This window comes from Pieris napi, chromosome 10, assembly GCF_905475465.1.
Source record: "Pieris napi chromosome 10, ilPieNapi1.2, whole genome shotgun sequence".
In the NCBI taxonomy this organism is placed as follows: Eukaryota; Metazoa; Arthropoda; class Insecta; order Lepidoptera; family Pieridae; genus Pieris; species Pieris napi.
In genome coordinates, this window is record NC_062243.1 from 8,493,722 (window position 1) to 8,507,441 (window position 13,720).

The window sequence follows — 13,720 nt, forward strand, 5'->3', positions numbered from 1 at the left end:
AAAACCTGTTCGTTTGTCGTACAAATTCGTTTCGACATGTAAAAGATGTTACTTTGATAAAATTAATGTTGTACTTAATATTCAGGGCGGCCGATGAGAATTAATTTACTTTGCGTAGACTGCTACTTCTAATAATATAAGGAAATTACCATTATGAATAAAAAACGAGATGATTAATTATTTTTAATAATTAGAATCAATGTTAAAAGTAAAATTTATCAAAAAATAGGTGAAATTTTACTGTTATCGTATTAAAATAGCTTTTCTGATTTCACTGAATATCATTATTACAATTTCTTTATAATTCCAGTGTAAAAACTATAAATTTTATTTTTACAGTGAAACAAAAATAGGTAAATTGATTATAAGTAAAAATTATTTATTAATTAAATGGTATGTTAAGTTTAATAATTTATTAACCCCACACTGCACACACTTATTAATATTCTGACTTCTATATAAACCCTTAATTTTCAGTATTGTAATATAAAATACTTATTTCTAATCAAATAACCAACTTTCCATGGTGTATCCTTTGTCTATACTTAATAAATTTGTTCATAAAACGAGCCCAGCAAACTCCCGTCGTATCACCTGAATTTTAAATGGATTTATAAAACATTAATTCTACCTTCAAAACCTTTTCAGGATAATCGTATCTTGATGCAAATGATCCTTTATAATGTATGTTTAATATTTAAAGCGGTTTCGTGGTTTTGCTTGCACGAATAGAAACGTATTTTAGCCTTAGAAAATTCATGCAATTGTAAATGTGAAGACCAGCAACGCACTTCACCTATTTGCGATCCAGGTTTAGGAGTCCTAAAGGATGCTACCTAAACGAATGTTACTGGTTTGTCGGAAATTGAATTCAGAGCCACCGCCGATGCGAAAACCGCTGTGTGATTTCGAAAAGTGAGTTACAGAATCGCAGGGCTGGATTTCCAGCAAGCAATCAGGAATTTCAGTTTCAGTAGTGTTAGATTCTATCATCTGCTTTTTAATTGCTTCATCCCTGACTTAATCTTGACTAATCGAGTATTTGATTAAATGAGCCATAGAAATGATGACAAAATCACAACTATCGGTCCGAAAAGTATGTCTAAGCTGAAACCGGTCACGGTCAAGTCTCTATAAATTTTTCGCCACTGTTTGAGATCTAAATGAAAAAAAAAAATTGTCTGTATATTTTGCAGTGGGAAAAAACAAAATAAAATATAGCAATAATAAATTACAAATTTATTCTTTATGGGGCCACCTTGAAACCAGGTGGGTCGTTTATTTAGTATAAAGTTTATCAAATGATGAAATCAACGTTTATCTTTGATGAATTAGTGTTAATTTATTGTAATTATTGTCTATTACATAGTGAGAATGGTTTTAGATTAGAATCTTGAAATTCCGTCACATTCTAAATAAATGTTTTATTAATGTTTGAATGTGTATAAAGTTTATGAACGTCTTCACTATTTCCAGAATCGCTTTACGGATATTAACTAGTAGTTTTACATTTCTTTTTGAAGGTAAATGTCAATTTTGACACATTGGGAATATGGAAACCAATTCCCATGTCTCGACACATATAAGCCGGATGGGCTAGACCAACTATATTTACGTCTTCAGGTACTTCCAACACGACCTGAGCACCTCTAATGCATTTGGACTACCACTTAATTACATTATCAATTCAGCCTTGCGAATCTGCAACTCACTTTTCGAACACTCACAGCGGTTTTCACAGCGGCGGTCGCGCTCATATCAGTCGTAAAGCAGTCATTTTACGATTTGGCATTCTGATAAGGATGGAGTTTGTAGTTTATTTTTCGACCGCCGCTGTGAAAACCGCTGTAGGAGTTCGAAAAGTGAGTTACAGAATCGCAAGGCTGCACATTATCACTTTAAGTTTAATTTTTACGTGTAATTTGTGAACTTAGTCCTTTTTCTACCTATTAGTATTTTGACAGTGCTGTTATATATTTTTTATTAGATTTAGTATCTAGAATTATAAAGAATAAATTACACAGGGCAATATTTAATTCCTAGACATATATAATATAAATTTCCCTAAGAAGGGAGTGTTTTATAACAGGACAGTGAGTATGGGCAACGAAAGACAATTACAACCAAATTCAAAGACGGTTCATGTATTTTACCCACAGTTTGACTCGAAATATGTTTTAGTATATTGCTTAACCGATGGTTAAAAGCTAACTATTTATATAGCTATTAAATAATTAATAAAATCTCATTAGTAATAAAACTTAATATCTAGTTAAGCCAATTGAGAGCCAGAAGGGTAGCACATAGCATTGCCAATTGAAATTCCGAACGCGATTGAATCACTTTAATTTTCAAGTAATTTCATTATTTCGCCTTTGTCACAAGGCCACGCTCCGACTCGAAATACCTTTTTTGCTAAATTAATTTTCATAAATCTCTATTTAAATGTTTCTGCTCGATTTGGGGACGGAAATGTATTATGACAGGCAGCAGGGAGTAGACTTCCTACGTTTCTTTATATTCCTAATCTATTTGGTACTTCTCTATTATTTTTGTAATAAAATAAATAGTAGTAGTAATAAGAATTTGAAGATGAATATATACGATATAATCACCCCCCCCCCCCTTATTAGTTTCTCTAGTCCTAGTAATAATATAAGCCTTTATTCAGACAGGATACAATTTTGCTTAAGCTAGAATGTGTAATATCGAAATAATTAACTTAAATAAAGTTGAATATTTACATTACAAAGGCCTCCTCCAAATCCTGTTGTAAAATGCTGTAGGTTTTGTTAAAATATGATGACTGTAAAGAAGATAATATTGATTTTAACTCTGCTAAGCCTATATATATCCCAGTGGCATAATTAGATAAGAGTTCTTTAGAAATATTGTCTAGACTTCTACGTACTACGCTGCCATTTATACGGCAAACAGTTCAAAATAATATTATAATAAATATGCGTAATGTAGAAAATTATTTATAAAAGGAGAAATGGGAAAATGAAAACCCAACGTGCTTTTACTTTTTTACATTTTAGTTAAGTATAATTCAAGTCTTATAATTTTATATATTATAGTTTTTTAGGCACTTATACTTTACCATCAGTAGGTTTTTTTTTCATACTAGGGTTGCCTGGAAGAAATCGCTTTTTAGTGATAAGGTCGCCTGGAGCCTAATAAATAAATAAATGTTGTTCAATTTCAAATTAATAAAATGCTATGGAATAGTTTAGATTATAAGGAAACTATATTATACACAGTTAAGAAAGGATAACATTCAAAGGAATAGCATACAATTAAGATCTAGTTTTAAAACCATACGTAAACTGTAGATCGTGTCGTACACGTAATAAGCAAATACACCGACATATTATAGATAAAATAAATATCATAAAATGTCGATTTAAAACTGTATTATGATGTGGTCAGCAAAATGCTGGATATAATAATTATCTTTCACTATCATTATTAACGAAACGTGTAATCCACATCATTTATTGAATACATTTTTGCGATTGATTTATTACGGAATAATGAATATAATAAATTAAAAACTGAACAATATATTAAATCATGTACGATAAAGTTTATTAAACTTACTTATCACCTATATATACTAATGCCGCTAAAACCTTTTAGGTCTGGGCCTCAGATTTCTGTATATCTTCAAATATGTGATCAACATTCTGTGCCTGACACCGTCGACTTTTTGGGTCAAAGGGATGCCGGTTTTTTCACTTTGTTTTCCTTCACTGTACGAGCGAGTATACATATGACATAGACAGAAAGTCCATTGGTGCACAGCCGGGATCAAACCTACGACCTCAGGGATGAGAGTCCCATGCTGAAGCCACTAGGCCTACACTGCTCATTACTTGACTTGAATCACGAATATACCCAATACGTCCTTATTAATAGTTATAAGTTAAGCTCTTAAAGCGTTGTCAAATTAGTCCTTTTAGAATGTCAAAATGGGGTTTGACATATTTCATATGAATTAGAAAATGGACGTTTGCGATAATAATGAAAATATACAGATAAACTGTCTGTCAAAATGTATACAATTGAATTCAAAGAAAAATAGTTTTTCCATCATCATAATTAGGAGTACAATAGGGTATACAATTCGGCACAAAGCCTCCGCTGAACAATCACTTAATACATTACTCGAGCAAGTACCGTCCAATTTCGTACGAACTGTAAAAACGTGTTATTTCGTCGTGTTATTAGAGTTCCTTTGATGTATTCTTTCAAATGCTATTTCTAACTTATTTTTAATATTTCGTACACGTGCTGTATTTGAGTCACATATACTAAGGACTTCATGATACATCTTCTTCAAAGTATTTATAAATTTCATTAACATTAACTTGCTTTTTTGTATAATATTGTTAACTTTTCCTTAAATTTATTTGTAATCCTAGAGTTTCTAGAAATTAAAGTCTTCTATACCTACGGCTTGTTTATCCTTATTATTGCTTTTTACCAGAAGTGTTAAAATTATTTTAGTATACATTTAAATATGTCCGAACTAATTCGAAATGCTGCGCCTTTTTTTTTATTAAATAGGAGGCAAACGGGCAGGAGGCTCACCTGATGTTAAGTGATACCGCCGCCCATGGACACTCACAATGCCAGAAGGCTCGCAAATGCGTTGCCGGCCTTTCATGAATTAGTACGCTTTTTTCTTGAAGGACCCTAAGTCGAATTGGTTCGGAAATACTTCAGTGGGCAGCTGGTTCCACATAGTGGTGGTGCACGGCAAAAACTGCCTTAGAAAACGCTCAGTTGTGGAGCCTTGTTTGTTTAACTACTAAAAGTGTTGCATACATAAGTTGAGCTCAAATAAATGTCTACATTCGCTTCTATGGCTCTCTCTTACAACTTTTTTTACTATTATATATTACAATATAATTTTTACAACAATCTTTCTACTTAACGCAAAAATGTTTATAATGCTCTTAATGAGATTTAAGCTTCGAAGTTTTTATTTAGCTTTAGTTTTAATATTGCGTTTTATTTTTGCAGGTTTTCCAAGCTTGTACGATTATTATGTTCTAATATAATGTACATGTGTAGAATTTGTAATGCCATATTTTCTTGTATTTAATACAAGAAAATATGGCATTGCAAATACAACAATACAAGAAAATGCTTTTCTTGCCTTTCTTGTATTTTTTAATATGCCTGCATATTACTTGTAAACTAATAAACTACTTTAATATGATGTCATTTGTCCTTTTGTACGCATTGAATTTGCAATCACAATCTTCCAGATAAGATTAGATTTTTTTAAGATTTGACATTTTCAAAGTACTACACTTATTACATTAATATACTAGACTTATTACATTTTCAATATTAAAATAGGTCCTTGGGAATCCTAAATAGACTTAATAAGTATATTTAAAAATACATCACTACATTTCTTATGTTACAATGTGTTTTTTTTTATATTTTAGATGGCAATCAATATAAGTTAGGCCAATAATAAGAACTACAAGTAATGTAATAAAATTATAGAATTGCGTTTGCTTTCATTTTTACGATCCCATTAAGTATGGGCCTAAATTTTTAACTATTTCTTACTATACTGTTCCGTCTTATGTTCTATGGAAATATAGGCAGGAATTCGGAAGACATATTGTAATAATAATTTAACATACATATGGTCTTCACACATATTTATTTCTACTTTTCTTATGTTTTCTACGTGAATCACTTACGGAACCACCACGTATAGTAGACTCGTACTTATCCGTGTTTTGTTCTTGTTTATTTCAGTAACAGCTCCCGCCTCTAATTGGAACGCCGCTTCAGAATTGTTTAAAATTATTCGCACAATACGGAATAATATCCAATTTAAAATGTGGTTTAAATAATCCTTTATTTCGCTTTTTTATAATGAGATGGAAATTAAGAATGCGATCTTAGTTTTCTTGATAAGAAATTGTCATTTATCGAACTTATTTGTTTTTAATTATGGCAAAAAATAGGACACAATCTCGACCTTTCAAAGCGTGGATAAGAGCCCGTATTTGATACCATGGTTACCATTGGTTTACTCGGAAACACAATTTTAAGAAGAAATTAAGAAATGTCCTTATTCGTTCACAAAAACATAAATATTTTTAAGTCAACGAGAAACGACAACTGCCGAAGTTATACATGGGAAGAAATTGGTTCAAACATTAATCTGGAATTGTAAAAGAAAATCACTTCTTGTCAATCAATCAATGATTTACTAAAAATATTTAATTATCCTAGAGTTTTAAAAAAATACTTTATATACATACTACTCATAGAAAATATATTAATATAATTATATTAATGATTTTTTGAGTGAAACATTATAATTAATATTAATTTGATAATGTATATGATAATGAGTGGTTGCTTGGATGAGATTTCTCGAAAGCGATAAGGCCGCCAGTTGCACTCCTCTTCATTTTATTATTTCAATTATGTTATGTTTCTGCAACGATGTGTAATAAAAAAATATATTTAATTAATGTCATGTGGTGATAAAATAATATAAGAATTGACTATGATGATATGATTGATATTGTAATGTGTATGTAACTACTATGTAAAATTCTACCTTTTAAATATGTAAGACCAATTTGCACGCCATTATATGGCAGAATATGCATAGTTAGATTGTACCACTATAATATTTTTGTACCATATTTCCGCAATTAAATTATTACTAAGCATGATCTTTAACAAAACATTAGCCCACGATCTATAATACAGTTTCCACCACCACAGGCGACAACGATTCTGACTAAATATGTAAACATAGAACGGTAATAACATAGTGTTATTTTAATACATAGATATTTTTATTTTTTTATCAAATTAATATACAAGTCTACATCAAGGGTTACGCAAAACAATTTTTAATACATATTTTAGTAGAATTGCATTCCTTAGTAATAAAACGTTTACTCCTTTCTCTACATAACGTCTATATTTCTTTGCCTCTACACAGTATTGCATTTTACAAGTTAATATTTTGTTGGTATTGACCATCTTTGTGAGAGGCTGGTGCCTATAATACATAGAGATGTAACAAACAAAACAAACAAAAAAATAAATAAAAGAAAACTAAAGCATTAGTGGTTGTGGGTGTGTGAATATGTGTAAGGGTGTGTGAAAGAATTTAATTTAAAGTCTATGTAACTAACTGTACAATAATTTCGTCAAACAATATCGAAAAAGTCATTAAAATTTAATAGTTGAACTTCAAACCTACCGAATGAATGAACCGCGAAGTTTAACTCCTAATTAACTATAAATAGTGTTTAACGATGTCGTAAAAATGTAATGATGGTCGTAAACTTTACTACTGTTAGTTGACTTGTTGGCGCTACTGCATGCATTTAGGACAGCTGCTTAAATTTTTATCCCAGAGTGTGAAAATCCTAATTTGGTTGTAAAGCATTCGATGTTACTGAAACGGTTTTATCGACAGATTTGTAGCGACATCTACATTCTGCGATAGAAATCAATACGATGATTTCTCATCTTGAATCTTGATACATTTCAACATCAACCATTGGAGGGTTAAACTGGCTAGCCACCAAAATCCAAGTTTGGGTCCTTACACCTATATATAATAATTGTATTCTATAATGTTAAATTTTCATGGGCAAGACGAAAGTAAAAGTTTAGTATTAGAGACTGCTATTGCGTTGAAGCGTGTACTTTTCGTACACAGAAACCTAAATAGGACAGCTGAAATCTAAGATATATTAAATTATGTACAATATTGTTTGCCTTTTTTTCGGTCCTGCCCTGCGATTCTGTAACTCACTTTTCGAACTCACACAGCGGTTTTCGCATAAAATGACTGCTACACGACTGATTTCAGAGCGACCGCCGCTGCGAAAACCGCTGTGTGAGTTCGAAAAGTGAGTTCACGGCTCTGCACCAATAGATTATTCGTTCTATGTGCGTATTTTTGACTTGCTCCTTCGGTGAAAGCAAAAATCGCGAGATAGTCACATCTTAAAATTTCAATCGGCATATCAATGGAAACCAAAAAATCTGGGAGATGACATATCAAAAAATCAGGCACAGAACAAAAAAACAGGCTACTTGTCTATAAAAATCAAAAATTATCGAATAATTAGAATAAATCATTAAATTTATTGTGCTTAAGACATAACTGAAAACTATTGTTGTAATGCACTCGAAATGTCGCTAAAACTACAGCAATTAAAATCCAATAAAACTTTTCATTTCAATAATGTAATAAGTCCAGTAATACTCACAAAATAAACTTTGTTTTCTCCATTTAAAGGTTTAATTTCAAAGTTCCCTGGCTCAAGTCTAGCCGATTAATAATGGCGGCTTTTGAAGAAGTTGAACTAAAACTTTAATAATAGACCACTGAAACTAAAGACCAATACGAAAGTTTAAAATTTATGTCCATAGTTCCTCTATTGTTTTGACAAAATTTTATATTACAAATTTATAACCAATTTATTTTAGAATTTATGCTATCACTAGCTGGTAACTTCGTCTGCGCATGATTAAAATAACATTTGTCCAAATGATGTAGCGTGAAAGACATATTTCATCTACTTTAAATACCAGAAGATATAAAAGTATCTATTTTCATTTAGGATTCAATTTATTACTACCAAATGAGAATTTGACAAATCAATTATTATCGTAGTTATGGTTCGCTATTTTGGCTTTAATGGCTAACACATAAGATATAGATATATAGACATAGGTATTTGACGGCTCATTGGTCTAGTGGTCAGTACCCCTGACTGCGAATCCATGGGTCCCGGGTTCGATCCCCGGCTGAGACAAACATCGATGTGATAAGCATTTGGTGTTGTGCCGAGGTCTTGGGTGTTTAAATATGTATTTATGTGTCTATCTATCTATAATATGTATGTATATCCGTGGCCTAGTACCCATAACACAAGCTTCACCAGCTAAGCATGGGACTAGGTCAATTGGTGTGAATTGTCCAATAAAAAAACAAACACAAAATTTACCGTGGCGGGCTTTTTTGTGGGACTATTTAAGATAAACATTTCCATCATACGTTACGATTTGCGTATCTCTAGCGATTTTGGCAGCGCACGCCAGAATAGCTCGCAGATCGTAGATTTTTACCTACTTACTTGATATATTAGACAATTCACACAATATCTTTATAAATATGTTATTTTGATGTATAAACTATATTATTGTAAAGTTTCATGAAAATCCATTCAGTAGTTTTACGTGAAGGGTTAACAAACATCCATCCATACTTACAAACTTTCGCGTTTATAATATTAGTAGGATAAAAACCATGGCGTAATGGTTGCAGTTTCCTACAATTTCCTAGTAAACCGAAACTTGGCGATTACATAAATTTCGATTTGATTTGGTAGACATAACTAAAATCCAATGATAAAATGGATATTTTTTTTTCATATTCAGCTTCAAATTGTTTAAAAATGTAGTAACGTATCGTACAAATAACGTAAAATGTACGACCTTTAAAGTGGAATTTAATAAACAAAAATCGTAAAAATGAAAAATAGGTCGTTCCAAATAGCGGAAGCACCTCGATGGCTCAGTAAATACAGCGTGCTACCAATATCCGGTATGGCACGGGATCCAAATTCACGATTTGAGCTTGGATTTTGCCGAATTTCCTCGAGATTTTAGGAAAGAACAATTGTACATATGGCTTTTATTGCCAGTGTCATACTATATATATGAAATTCTCACTTTCACTAAATTTAAAATTTCTATTAATTCTTTCTAATTCTAATTACGACCAAAACCTACACGTGTTATGTGCAATAAAGTAGTTAAAAGAAAGTTTATTAGTGTGAGAGTAACAATTGTGAATGTCCAGACCTATTTTGTTACTTCATAACAATACATCAACACTAACTATGCAAAAAGCTCAGTTTTCTATCGCGCAGCCCGGACATACAACGACCAATATTTACTTGTTTAAGCTATCGCGGAATATGCTTATGCTGCATCATGAGCATACCCCACATACACACCTTCAAGTACTTACCCTCACTTTTTCACCATCACACAACACAGCCAAATTACGTATCTCTTAGTTAAATGTATTGAATAATTTTTATTGTTTTTTCCCTTTGTAAAAGGGTGTAGCCAAGTCCACATTTCAAGGATCGTCATGCTCGCTTAAATGTCATTGCTTGTGGCGGCGTCCATGCGTCGGGTTGTCTCTCTCCCTAAAATATGGCGAGGGGGCCGATGGCTGGCCATGCGTCATACTCGTGAACGGGTGCTACTTGTGGTGACTGGTCGTACTTGAATTCGTGTATGCGGTGATGTTAATTATTTCGACTATGTGTTTGCGTGTTGTTCCCACGAGAATGTAAGTGCGTGCTCCTATTTCACCATGCTCCTGCAAGTCTTTGTTTTTAATTTATGTTATTATTATTAATTACTTAAGATGTCATGTGGAACATGGTGTAATGGTTGCAGCTCCTTACAAACGTTGTGTAAAAAAAAAACATGGCGATTAAAAAGAGTGGCGGAGAGTTTATTGCCAGTTCTTCTCTTCCGTTCTACGCCCTTGATTTGAGAACTGGCAGTAAATGTAAAATTAGAAGCATTAATATATATTTCTTTAATGACGAATCACAAGTGTACATTGTGTTACCTACGTGAATAAATGATTTTTGAATTTGAATTTGAATTTAAATTTTTGAACCTTTTTGTAGGTAAATATTATGTATTCCATCTCTGGCAGTTTTAATGTAATTGTTTGTTATTATATATAATTTTTGTTAGCTGTATGATTATGAATTAAATAAATACATAAACTTTGTAGCAGAAAATTTTAAATAACTTTTTCTGTTCCAGGTATAAGGTTCGGCCTACAACGCAAAATCAGGTATTGTGAAATGACGTTTAAAACTTTTGATTTTAGAATATATTTTGTGTGACTCAAAGAGGGATCTTAACATACCTCTAATTGTTATCAGTGTTTTGTATTGTATTGTATCTTTTAAAATAAAAAGACCCTGAATAAGGCTGTTGAGCTAGGATAGTAATTATACACTAGTACTACATAATTTACTTTTTGTCAAGTAATACGAAAAGAAAATACAATCTAATATCTTATTTCGCCGCTGAGGATTAAACAACGGAGAACGCCGCTTTATGAAGCAACGAGTTAATTTTTTATGGAAAAACTTTATTTAAAAATAAACAGTCTTATAAAGTTGTTTTAAAAGAAAATTTAATGCTTCAAACTGCTGGAATCGCTTTAATTAATTTTGCTAGGGATTCATATCGTTTTCCTTGAATTAAAAATACCGCGTAGGTACAGAGTTACTTAGGGACTGTTTCACAATGTACGGATAAGTTCTACATAAGTTCCAAATAAGCTATTTATAACTCATTGGTAGAATAAACACTATTGTTGCGTTTCGCGACTGTCAGATAGCGTTATTCGTCACATAAAGTCCATCATAAGTTATGAGTCCGGGGAATGTCAAATAGCACAATTTACCTTCCAAATAATTTATGTGTTAAATAGCTATTTGGTACTTTATCCATACATTGTGAAACAGACCCTTAGTGTGATTTTTTCGCGATAGAAGATTTTTATTTTTGTTTGTTGTAAAATATTGTCTTTTAAACAGAGGTTGCACTTTGACTTAATCTATGACGAAGTGGAGGAATATCCATTTTGAATATTTATATGAATAAAACATTTTATTTATTTAGCATTTAATAAAATAAACACCTGAATAAGAATCTTAAGAAAACTAATTGAATGAATACTTGTATCGCATCACCATGACGCGTATTTCTCTATAATCAACGGAAAGTGAATTTTAATATTTACTTCAGCAAAATCGCTGAGAAATTCACCCTTTCATGGTGACTGGCTTGTTTTATCTGGCGCCTGAGTTCGAGCGATTTTCACTAACGAGTTAAGGCAATATAACATTTATAGGTGCAAAAGTATGCATATTTAAGTCGCTAATAAAATAATTGAAAAGTAATAACTCATACTAGGCATCTGTTTTGCTGATTAGTGATTGTTTAAGTAAAAAAGCGAGCTTTGTGTTAAATAAATTTTTGCGTTATTTTCTAAACGAGCACGAAGTTTTTTAGTTTCATACATTTCTGTGGTCTGGTCAGTTTAGGTCATGTCAAAATATAAAAACTTTCCTATGTGAGGAACCCAACAAGGATTTTAATGACTACTTATAAAGCACACTAATTAAAACTATACCCATGAATGTAAGCAGTTAAAAATTATGTTCTACATTTGAATTCTAGCGGTATTCAGGACAATTTTTATTATAAACTAGCTGGCCTGGCGAACATCGTACCGCCTAACAGTCGGTTCTTTATTAATTATAAATATTATACTTATTCTGCTATTCGCAACACCGGTCTAGCTAGTAAGATAAAAAAAAGAAAGTTGATAAGACAACAAATACATTATGTCAAAAAATAAAATTTACCTTACCGGAACCCCTCAACTAACACTTGAACTCTATGATATGGTATTAAAGTTCAAATTGACTTTTAAGTACTATAACGAATATTTTGTATGGGAATATAGAAAAATAGTTTTTAGACTTTTTCACCCATTTTTTTTAATTTTTCTCTCCGTAAGAACCATGCTCGTACTTCAAGGAATATTATTCAAAAAAAATCAGACAAATCGGTCAAGCCGTTTTCATGTTATGTCGTGACAACAGAAAACGGGTTTCATTTTTATATATATAGATAAAGGTTGCATATTTTGAAGTACTTTATTCTTTGAGCTTTTTGATTACCGCTTTATGTAGTGACATACAACAGCACGCACTTAAGTAAACAAGCGGTCGATTAGAGTACAATTTGGGGTAAAAACCTCAAAGGGACCCAACAAATGATAGCAAAGTACTATATAATGGACTTTGTATGTTCATGTAATTTTATTAATTATATGCTCCCAATGGTACTTTATTGGTATGGTAAAGGATACATTTACTTGATGAGACTTTCAAAAGTTGTTATTGTACGTAAATAACTGTGGTTTAATTTTGTACTAGATCTAATAATATAATGTTAGCAGTCCAGTAGCATTATATGGCTCTGAGGCATTGACTATTAACCCAAAAAGATGCCTCGAAGATTTTGAGATTTGGTATTACCGTCGCATGCTTCGCATCAGCTGTATCCAGAGATTGAAGAATGAAAGAGTCCTTCAACGAATCGGGACGACACGAAAGTTTATACAGACTGTTAAAATACGGAAAATTGCATTTCTCTGACACGTTTTGGGTTATCACCGATACGACTTGTTGCAGCTCATACTGATGGGTAAAATTCAAGGCAAGATGGACTGGTAAAAGAAAAAAGTCGTGGTTGCTGAATGTGGACCTGTATCACATCTGCCGAGGAACTTTTTAGACTAGCGCAAGATACCCGGCAATTCCAGCAGTTAACAACCAACCTTCAACAATAAAATGGCACCAGAAGAAGAAAAGAAAACCGTTTATACCTTTTTTAACAAAATCGAAGTCGAATCTATATTATATTATCGCTGTTAAAGAAATTATAACCATCTCATTATAAAGTCAAACTAATGGTATTAATTTAACAAGAATACAATTGCCATTCCAATTCTAGTTATATAAAACACAATTTTATGAGAATGAATGCAAACAGTGTGACAGTTATTAATTCATTTCAATATTAATTA

General features: G+C 31.8%; 1 protein-coding gene across 5 annotated transcripts in view; it reads left to right on the top strand.

The window, feature by feature from the left end:
* Nucleotides 1-13,720, top strand: part of LOC125053082 (protein madd-4) — a 219,306-nt gene that overhangs the window by 15,056 nt on the left and 190,530 nt on the right. For all 5 annotated transcript variants that reach the window (XM_047654287.1, XM_047654290.1, XM_047654291.1 and 2 more), the window contains exon 2: nt 10,873-10,903. The gene's annotated coding sequence lies outside the window, so the exon portion shown is untranslated. The remainder of the gene's footprint in view (nt 1-10,872; nt 10,904-13,720) is intronic.